The sequence below is a fragment of the Oncorhynchus tshawytscha genome, linkage group LG16 (assembly GCF_018296145.1).
Source record: "Oncorhynchus tshawytscha isolate Ot180627B linkage group LG16, Otsh_v2.0, whole genome shotgun sequence".
NCBI lineage: Eukaryota > Metazoa > Chordata > Actinopteri > Salmoniformes > Salmonidae > Oncorhynchus > Oncorhynchus tshawytscha.
This window is the reverse complement of record NC_056444.1, coordinates 59749655-59761500: the sequence shown is the minus strand read 5'-3', so window position 1 is coordinate 59761500 and position 11846 is coordinate 59749655.

The following is an 11846-nucleotide window of genomic DNA, read 5'->3' as shown; positions in this document are numbered from 1 at the left end:
TGTTCTCTCTGCTACCGCACGGCAAGCAGTACCGGAGCATCAAGTCTAGGTCCAAAAGGCTGCTTAACAGCTTCTACCCCCAAGCCATAAGACTGCTGAACAATTACTTGCTGTTTATTATCTATGAATAGTCACTTTACCCCAACTACATGTACAAATTACCTCCGTAACGGCAGCCCCTGTATATATCCTCATTATAGTTATTTTATTGTTACTTTTTATTTTTTACTTTAATTTATTTAGTAAATATTTTTCTAATTCTATTTCTTGAACTGCATTGTTGATTAAGTACTTGTAAGTAAGCATTTCACAGTAAGGTCTACCTACACCTGTTGTATTCGGCGCATCTGACAAATAAAATTGATTTGATTTAATAGGGCGTTGGGCCACCACGAGCCACCAGAACACCTTCGGTGTGCCTTGGCATAGATTCTACAAGTGTCTGGAACTCTATTGAAGGGGTGTGACACCATTCTTCCACGAGAAATCCCATCATTTGGTGTTTTGTTGATGGGGGTGGAAAATGCTGCCAAATAATGGGCAACTGGGCATTTTATACATGACCCTAAGCATGACGGGATGTTAAATGCTTAATTATCTCAGGAACCACACCTGTGTGGAAGCATCTGCTTTCAATATACTTCATTTACTCAAGTGTTTCCTTTATTTTGGCAGTTACCTGTATCATGGGACACATGATCTAGTTTCATTGATCATTAAAAATGAATGGGAAGGAGTGAAACTATTTATTTTTGTCAAGAGAAACAGCTTATGAGAGGACACCAATCATCAATACTAACAATGTGACCCAGGGGATAAAGAGATTGGCTTTAGAAGCAGGAGGTGAGGGAGAGTACAACCACAGTTGACACTCACAGTCCAGCCTTTTTCACACACTGATCCCACTCCAGAGGACATAGAACAGCCTTGGATCCCCCATTGCCCTGCATTGATGTTCCACTCCAGAGCATAAAACTGACTACAAAGAAATATAGACAGAAATAAAAGAGAGTGCCCATTAACAGAAGGCAATCTATCTGGTAATAGAAATCATTACAGAGGCATCATGAATAAATAATGTGTCCTCTTTCCTTCTGCCCCTGTATCTCCACCAATCTTTTTACATTACTCTCTCTCACCCGTCCTCTATTAATGCCCCACACAGCACCTTTTCTCTTCCTCCTCTTCCACTTCCCTGAATTTACAGGAGAAGGGGGGGAAAAGGGAGACCTAATTGAAATCTAATGGAGTCAATGAGGCAAGCTGGGGAGACGTGTGATCCTGGATGGCTGGAGGGAGGGAGGGAGATTCTTGAAGAAGAGCAGACTGGGTAAATGACGATTTGCACTCTGACTGAGAGCACCACAACTATGTGAAGGACACACATTAAAAACCAAACACACACTTGTCACGTGTCTTTATTAGTTTTGCTTTCCAAGGGTCCTTGCATCCTATTTCATTAAGAAGCTTACACAGTGCAGTATAGAGGCATTGTTATTTATTTAACCTTTATTTAACCAGGTTAGTCTCATTGAGATAAAAATCTGTATTTCAAGAGAGACCTGGAATGTACTATAATGATAGTAAGATAAGATTGATGGATAATACAGTATTTTTCCAGGCTTTTAAGATTACTGTTGCTGATTCCCACAACATTCCGGAAATCTGTTTCTCAAGTCATCACTGTGGCTGGGACAGTTAATCATATGTTATCATAATATCTACTCCAAGTGATATTTCAGTAATTACATTATGATGAGATGTTAGAAGTTCATTGTGTTTTGTAGTTTAGACTTAATGCATTGAATGACAGATTGTAATGGGTAAATGAGTCTGTGTAATGTCTCTATAATAGGTAGATTGAAATTGTTTTAGACATCCGTCAAGAGCATGTACAGTGCAGTACATATTTTTTTGTATGTTTCCCATGTTCCTTTAGCAGGGATTGGTATTGATTAATATTGTAAGATGGCGCCGGAAAAGAAGGCAGACGTTTTACTTGCCCCCAGCCAATTGTGTTTATTTGTTTGCTTATTTGCGTTGTTTGTAACAAATTTCTGTACTTATTTTGTACATAATGTTGCCACTACCGTCTCTTATGACCGAAAATAACTTCTAGACATCAGGACTGCGATTACTCACCACCGACTAGCAGAATGATTATTTTCCTTTCACGACTCTGACGAGCCGGACACAAAGGATTTACTGCTTCCTTAAGAACAGGCCCCGATCCCTGTGATCTGCGTGAAGAGGAGGCGACGAATGAGGGGACGAAGGGCGGGCTGCCTTCTGAGAAATCGTAGGCGATCGAATAAACTCCCACTTCCCTCCATTCTGCTAGCAAACGTACAATCCTTGGAGAATAAAATTGACGAGTTAAGCGGAAGATTAAACTACCAACGGGACATTAAAAACTGTAACATCTTATTCTTCATGGAGTCGTGGCTGAACGACGACAATATCAACATACAGCTGGCTGGTTATACGATGTACCGGCAGGACAGAACAGCAGTGTCTGGTAAGACTATGTATTTTTGTAAATAACAGCTGGTGCACGATATCTAAGGAAGTTTCGAGCTATTGCTCGCCCGAGGTAGAGTATCTCATGATAAGCTGTAGACCACACTACCAACCGAGAGAGTTTTCATCTGTATTCTTCGTAGCTGTTTACATACTACCACAGTCAGAGCCTGGCACTAAGACAGCATTGAATGAGCTGTATTCCACCATAAGCAAACAAGAAAACGCTCACCCAGAGGTGGCACCCCTAATAGCCGGAGACTTTAATTGCAGGGAAACTTAAATCCATTTGACCAAATTTCTATCCACATGTTAAATTTGCAACCAGAGGAAAATTACAGTGGGGCAAAAAAGTATTTAGTCAGCCACCAATTGTGCAAGTTCTCCCACTTAAAAAGATGAGAGAGGCCTGTAATTTTAGGAAGGTACACTTCAACTATGACAGACAAAATGAGGGAAAAAAATCCAGAAAATCACATTGTAGAATTTTTTATGAATTTATTTGCAAATTATGGTGGAAAATAAGTATTTGGTCACCTACAAACAAGCAAGATTTCTGGCTCTCACAGACCTGTAACTTATTCTTTTAAGAGGCTCCTCTGTCCTCCACTCGTTACCTGTATTAATGGCACCTGTTTGAACTTGTTATCAGTATAAAAGACACCTGTCCACAACCTCAAACAGTCACACTCCAAACTACACTATGGCCAAGACCAAAGAGCACCAGAAACAAAATTATAGACCTGAACCAGGCTGGGGAATCTGCAATAGGTAAGCAGCTTGGTTTGAAGAAATCAACTGTGGGAGCAATTATTAGGAAATGGAAGACATACACGACCACTGATAATCTCCCTTGATCTGGGGCTCCATGCAAGATCTCACCCAGTGGGGTCAAAATGATCACAAGAACGGTGAAAATCCCAGAACCACATGGGGGGACCTAGTGAATGAGCTGCAGAGAGCTGGGACCAAAGTAACAAAGCCTACCATCAGTAACACACTACGCCGCCAGGGACTCAAATCCTGCAGTGCCAGATGTGTCCTCCTGCTTAAGCCAGTACATGTCCAGAACCATCTGAAGTTTGCTAGAGAGCATTTGGATGATCCAGAAGAAGATTGGGAGAATGTCATATGGTCAGATGAAACCAAAATAGAACTTTTGGTAAAAACTCAACTCGTTGTGTTTGGAGGACAACGAATGCTGAGTTGCATCCAAAGAACACCATACCTACTGTGAAGCATGGGGGTGGAAACATCATGCTTTGGGGCTGTTTTTCGGCAAAGGGACCAGGATGACTGATCCGTGTAAAGGAAAGAATGAATGGGGCCATGTATCGTGAGATTTTGAGTGAAAACCTCCTTCCATCAGCAAGGGCATTGAAGATGAAACGTGGCTGGGTCTTTCAGCATGACAATCATCCCAAACACACCGCCCGGGCAACGAAGGAGTGGCTTCCTAAGAAGCATTTCAAGGTCCTGGAGTGGCCTAGCCAGTCTCCAGATCTCAACCCCATAGAAAATCTTTGGAGGGAGTTGAAAGTCCGTGTTACCCAGCAACAGCCCCAAAACATCACTGCTCTAGAGGAGATCTGCATGGAGGAATGGGCCAAAATACCAGCAACAGTGTGTGACAACCTTGTGAAGACTTACAGAAAATGTTTGACCTCTGTCATTGCCAACAAAGGGTATATAACAAAGTATTGAGATAAACTTTTGTTATTGACCAAATACTTATTTTCCACCATAATTTGCAAATAAATTCATTAAAAATCCTACAATGTGATTTTCTGGATTTTTTTTCTCATTTTGTCTGTCATAGTTGAAGTGTACCTATGATGAAAATTACAGGCATCTCTCATCTTTTTAAGTGGTAGAACTTACACAATTGGTGGCTGACTAAATACTTTTTTGCCCCACTGTAACTCTAGACCACCTATACTCCACACACAGAAATGCTTACAAAGCTCTCCCTCGCCCTCCATTTGGCAAATCTGACCATAATTCTATCCTCCTGATTTCTGCTTACAAGCAAACATTAAAGCAGGAAGCACCAGTGACTACATCAATAAAAAAGTGGTCAGATGAAGCAGATGCTAAGCTACTGGACTGTTTTGCTAGCACAGACTGGAATATGTTCCGGGATTCCTCCGATGGCATTGAGGTGTACACCACATCAGTCTTAGGCTTAATAAGTGCATCGATCACGTCGTCCCCACAATGACCATACCCCAACCAGAAGCCATGGATTACAGGCAGCATCCACACTGAGCTAAGGGCTAGAGCTGCCGCTTTCAAAGAGCCGGACTCTAACCCGGAAGCTAATAAGAAATCCCTCTATTCCCTCCGACAAACCATCAAATAGGCAAAGCGTCAATACAGGACTAAAATCGAATCGTACTACACCGGCTCTGATGATCGTTGGATGTGGTAGGGCTTGCAAACCATTACAGACTACAAAGGGAAGCACAGCCGAGAGCTGCCCAATGTCACAAGCCTACCAAATGAGATAAACTACTTCTATGCTCGCTTCAAAGCAAATAACACTGAAACCTGCATGAAAGCACCAGCTGTTACGGAACACTGTGTGATCACGCTCTCCGCAGCTGATGTGAATAAGACCTTTAAACAGGTCAACATTCACAAGGCCGCAGGGCCAGACAGATTACCAAGACGTGTACTGCGAGCATGCGCTGACCAACTGGCAAGTGTCTTCACTGGCATTTTCAACCTCTCCCTGTCCGAGTCTGAAATACCAACATGTTTTAAGCAGACCACCATAGTGCCTGTGCCCAAGAACACTAAGGTAACCTGCCTAAATGACTATCGACCCGTAGCACTCATGTCCGTAGCCATGAAGTGCTTTGAAAGGCTGGTCATGGCTCACATCAACACCATCATCCCAGAAACCCTAAACCCACTCCAATTACAGTAGAAAGAGGACCGAGCACGCCCCCTTCTCATCGACGGTGCTGCAGTGGATCCGTTTGAGTGCTTCAAGTTCCTTGGTGTCCACATCACCACCAAACTAACATGGTGCAAGCACACCAAGACATTCGTGAAGAGGGCACGACATAATTATTCCCCCTCAGACGGAAAAGATTTGTCATGGGTCCTCAGATCCTCAAAATGTTCTACAGCTGCACCATCGAGAGCATCATGACTGGTTGCATCACTGCCCACTGTATGGCAGCTGCTCGGCCTTCGACTGCAATGCACTACAGAGGGTAGTGCGATCGGCCCAGTACATCACTGGGGCCAAGCTTCCTGCCATCCAGGACCTCTATACCAGGTGGTGTCAGAGGAAGGCCTTGGCAAGCGGTACCGGAGCGCCAGTCTAGGTCCAAAAGACTTCTAAACAGCTTCTACCCCCAAGCCATAAGACTCCTGAAAATCTAGTCAAATGGCTACCCAGACTATTTGCATCCCCCCTCTCTTTACACCGCTGCTGATCCTGGTCTATCGACGTCACCGCACGAAGAGGCAAAAACAGACTTACCTCCATCGCGACGTCCCCCAAAGGCCCTTCTGCTAGCTTGCTTGCCCTGGTCTGCTAACTGCTAGCTTGCTTGCCCCGGTCTGCTAACTGCTACTTTGCTTGCCCCAGTCTGCTAACTGCTAGCTTGCTTGCCCCGGTCTGCTAACTGCTTGCTTGCTAACCCGGTCTGCTAACTGCTAGCTTGCTAGCCCTGGTCTGCTAACTGTCTGAATCGCTGTGTCCCCAGCCAGCCCAACCACTCACTGGACACAAATGTTCACTTGGCTACACATGCCTCTCTCTAATATCAATATTCCTCGTCCATTACTGTCCTGGTTAGTGATTACTGTCTTATTTCACTGTAGAGCCTCTAGCCCTAGTCAATATGCCTTAACCAACCATGTTGTTCCACCTCCTACATATGCGATGACATCAACAGATTTAAACGTCTCTAGAGACTATATCTCTCTCATCATTACTCAATGCCTAGGTTTACCTCCAATGTACTCACATCCTACCTTACCTTTGTCTGTACACTATGCCTTGAATCTATGCTATCGTGCCCAGAAACCTGCTCCTTTTACGCTCTGTTCTGAACGTGCTAGAAAGCCAGTTCGTATAGTCTTTAGCCGTACCCTTATCCTACTTCTCCTCTGTTCCTCTGGTGTTGTAAAAATGTAGAACTAGGAATGGATATGGTCCTTGGTTCACTCCAGACCTGTCTGCCCTTGACCAGTACAAAAACATCCTGTGGCGTTCTGCATTAGCATCGAATAGCCCCGTGATATGCAACTTTTCAGGGAAGTTAGGAACAAATGTACACAGGCAGTTAAAGCTAAGGCTAGCTTTTTCAAACATAAATTTGCATCCTATAGTACAAACTCAAAAAAGTTATAGGACACTGTAAAGTCCATGGAGAATAAGAGCACCTCCTCCCAGCTGCCCACTGCTCTGAGGCTAGGAAACACTGTTACCACCGATAAATCACCTATAATTGAGAATTTCAATAAGCATTTCTCTACGGCCATGCTTTCCACCTGGCTACAACTACCCTGGTCAACTGCCCGGTACCCTCCACAGCAACCCGCCAAAGCCCCCACCATTTCTCCTTCACCCAAATCCAGATAGCTGATGTTCTGAAAGAGCTGCAAAATCTGGACCCCTACAAATCAGCCGGGCTAGACAATCTGGACCCTCTCTTTCTTAAATTATCTGCCGAAATTGTTGCAACCCCTATCACTAGCCTGTTCAACCTCTCTTTCTTGTAGTCTGAGATTCCCAAAGATTGGAAAGCTGCCGCGGTCATCCCCCTCTTCAAAGGGGGTGACACTCTAGACCCAAACTGCTACAGACCTACAGTGCCTTGCAAAAGTATTCGGCCCCCTTGAACTTTGCGACCTTTTGCCACATTTCAGGCTTGAAACATAAAGATATATAAAGATATAAAACTGTATTTTTTTGTGAAGAATCAACATCAAGTGGGACACAATCATGAAGTGGAACGACATTTATTGGATATTTCAAACTTTTTTAACAAATCAAAAACTGAAAAATTGGGCGTGCAAAATTAGTTTACCAACTACTTCTCATATAGTTAATTCTGTCAAATTGGAGGGCCTGTTGTCCGGACCTCTGGCAGTCTCTATGGGGGTGCCACAGGGTTCAATTCTCGGGCCGACTCTCTTCTCTGTATACATCAATGATGTTGCTCTTGCTGCTGGTGATTCTCTGATCCACCTCTACGCAGACGACACCATTCTGTATACTTCTGGACCCTCTTTCTGGACCCTCTGTGTTAACTAACTTCCAGACGAGCTTCAATGCCATACAACTCTCCTTCTGTGGCTTCTTAAATGCAACTTTAACTAAATGCATGCTATTCAATCGATCACTGCCCGCACCTGCCCGCCCGTCCAGCATCACTACTCTGGACGGCTCTGACTTAGAATACGTGGACAACTACAAATACCTAGGTGTCTGGTTAGACTGTAATCTCTCCTTCCAGTCTCCCATTCCAATCCAAAATTAAATCTAGAATCGGCTTCCTATATCGCAACAAAGCATCCTTCACTCATGCTGCCAAACATACCCTCGTAAAACTGACCATCCTACCGATCCTCGACTTCGGGCAATGTCATCTATAAAATAGCCTCCAACACTCTACTCAACAAATTGGATGCAGTCTATCACAGTGCCATCCGTTTTGTCACCAAAGCCCCATACACCACCCACCACTGCGACTTGTACGCTCTCGTTGGTTGGCCCTCGCTTCATACTCGTCGCCAAACCCACTGGCTACAGGTCATCTACAAGTTTCTGCTAGGTAAATCCCCGCCTTATCTCAGCTCACTGGTCACCATAGCAGCACCCACTCGTAGCACGTGCTCCAGCAGGTATATCTCACTGGTCACCCCCAAAGCCAATTCCTCCTTTGGTCGCCTTTCCTTCCAGTTCTCTGCTGCCAATGACTGGAACGAACCGCAAAAATCACTGAAGCTGGAGACTCACATCTCCCTCACTAGCTTTAAGCACCAGCTGTCAGAGCAGCTCACAGATCACTGTACCTGTACATAGCCCATCTGTAAACAGCCCATCTATCTACCTCATCCCCATACTGTATTTATTTATTTATCTTGCTCCTTTGCACCCCAGTATCTCTACTGGCACATTCATCTTCTGCACATCTACCATTCCAGTGTTTAATTGCTATATTGTAATTACTTCACCACCATGGCCTATTTATTGCCTTAACTCCCTTTGCACTCACTGTATATAGACCTTTTGTTTTCTTTTTTTCTACTGTATTATTGACTGTAAGTTTTGTTTATTCCATGTGTAACTCTGTGTTGTTGTATGTGTAGAATTGCTATGCTTTATCTTGTCCAGGTTGCAGTTGCAAATGAGAACTTGTTCTCAACTAGCCTACCTAGTTAAATAAATAAAATTTAAAAAAATGTTGTCATCTATGCATAGTAACTATAATAACACGGCCTACGTGTACGTACTACCGCAACTAACCTGTGCCCCGGCACATTGACTCTGTATTGGTACCCCCCTGTATATAGTCTCACTATTGTTATTTTACTGCTGCTCTTTAATTATTGTTACTTTTATCTCTTATTCTTATCCGTATTTTTTTTAAACTGAGTTGTTGGTTAGGGGCTCGTAAGTAAGCATTTCACTGTAAGGTGAAATACCTGTTGTATTTGGCACATGAGACTAATACAATTTGATTTGATTTGATTTGATATATTGCTAATTCCATAGTCCCCCACAAGTTCCTATTGTGATGAGGAGAAGGTTGTCGCCGATGCGCCAGCTTTTATAGAGTTAAGGTCCTCTGATAAATAACTAAATACAACTAAACATGAAGAAAATACAGTTTCTAAACATCAGGGGTGGACCATGGGAATGATAAGACAGATAGCTGCTTCTCGTTGCTGCAGTAAATAAAAAGCAATGTGATCACATTCAATCATCAATAAATAATCAGAGTGCTCCGCACATCTCAAACATCATCTTCAGCGCTGATGCGCATACATCAGGCTATGCATAAAAATATATAGAAATAGTTTAGAGCAGTTTTTCTACAGTAAATGCAAAGAATTCAAGGAGGGAGTGCCCTGGGAGAAGGAGAGCTGATCTGGAGGGAGATGGGCACTCACAGCCCATGCACACTTACACGATTCGGTTCCACTGAATGTGGACTATGCTGCACCGTCCCCGCTCTAGTCCTCCCAGGGCACGCCAACCTGTACACGCCTAGAAGAGATCTGCTGGACGCAAGGAAACACTGGTCATTTAAATGCAAAACCCCGCCCCACTAACTGGACGCATGTCACACTGTCGTTTATCAAGTCTGCATGGAAGGGAGATACGAAGCTTTAGAACTTCAGCACCCTGATTGTTATGAGATGATCATCATTCACTACACTAATCTACCTCAGTGGAAAAACCTCAGAGTGTAGAGCTTTCAGTAAGTTACATGAGTCAGTAAGTGACTTTCAATGTATAGAATTGTTGCCTGTCCTATCAGCACCAGTCATCCCTGCAGTGGTGTTGATATCCTACTGTGTCATTATGACACACTGATGTATCTCATCGCTGCAACTTTATGGACCCAACCTGGGGAATGCAGTCCTTAAAATGAAGTGAGTTATTTTCCTTGGCCTCTTCTAAATTTGGGTACCTGGATTGTTACAGGTAATGTAGGTTATTTTGACTCCCTGAAACAATATCCGCAATGTGCTGTCATGACTGTCCTGTGAGGATCCAAATAGGCCAGAACAGCTTTGCAATAAATAACTTCAACCAGACCTCCTCTCACCTGCAGAGGGGGGAGGAGGGAACTGGTGGGGGATAACACCTCACGCCCTGTTGTAAATCAAGGAGAGAAGATTCAGGTCTCCCTCTCCAATGTTCACCAGGGGAATGTGCCTTTGTTTGACAGACATTTCCCGCCGAAACTCTAACATGTTCTAAAGCGAATACAGGAACATGGAACGGTCAGAGGCAATCTATAGAACACTAATGTCATATTGTGCGTTATTTTCTGGTATTTTCTGGTCATTAAAAAATGTTATAAAGGACATACACATGTACGAAGTGTCCGTCCTATGTGTTGTGAATGAAATATGAAACATTAGGAAAGTGTTTTTGATAAGAGAGGGACATGATTTCAGGAGCCATAAGGGATAATAGTTTAACATAACTTTGTAAAAGTGGCAAGTCACGCCCTTGAGTGAGGTCATAGAGGATGTCAGCCTGATGGAACCGCCCCTTCCTAACAAACTGTATAAAATGATGGGTTAAGAATGAACATATCAGACCAGAGAGACGTAGTGCTTCAGCTCATGTTTAAAGTGGTTTGAATTCTGAATCTCAAAACGAGGTAGAGACAATCAACTCACCTCCCGACCAATCACAGGTACAGCTGATTAGCTGTCCTAAGTAAAGTATCTAGAAAAGCGAATTTAAGTGGGACCATTCTATAACTCTGCTCAAACCATCTCGTCACCCCACTGGGAACCATCGACACGGCTGGCTAGCCTATCTTCAAAGAGGAGTCTTCTAGAGTGAATGGAAGGAGAATCAACTCTGTAGCTCTGTTCAGGACTACATGACAAGTCACTGGATACCGGACAACTACAGAAAAGGACAACAGTAGAAGACTTGTCTGAACCATTTCGGACAATCAGAGCCTTACAAGTGTGCCGCGAAAAGACCCAAAACGTTAAGTGTCCCTGTCCCTCTCTCTCTCTCTTGCCCTCTCCATGAATTTTGTAACAAGCAACCATATTGTTGTCAGTCCACTAGGGAACTGTTTTTAATGTATTAAGTGTGTATGTTTATCATGTGTTACCATTTAGTTAGCTAGTAAATAAATAATGAAACCGATTCGTGTAGTACTGAATCATAAGTACGGCCCGGGTTTTTGCAGATGCATGGAGGTTACGACTGTTCAGAATGATGACATGATACGAGGTTATGATTAATAAGTTGAATGTTTATAGATGTGATTGGTAAAGACCTTTAGAGTTTAATTTGGAAGATAGCAACTCTTTAAAGAAATGCTCTTGTGGTGCCCCAGATCCTAATGAGTTAATTGTTACATGATTAATTTAATTGGGTAACAATTTAACATAGTTACTTGATTAGATAAATAACAGTCTTCAGATTAATGATAAAAGTGAAGTCACGTTAGTGCGGTCTAGAATTAAGTTCTCATCTCATGACACTGTTTAATGTAATCTTTCCCCTCAGCACAGTTGGTGCTTATCCTGCTAAAGCATAGCCTTGTCAGTGCACATATTCATCTCATAGACTATCGCTTAGCTCTCTACACACTTTA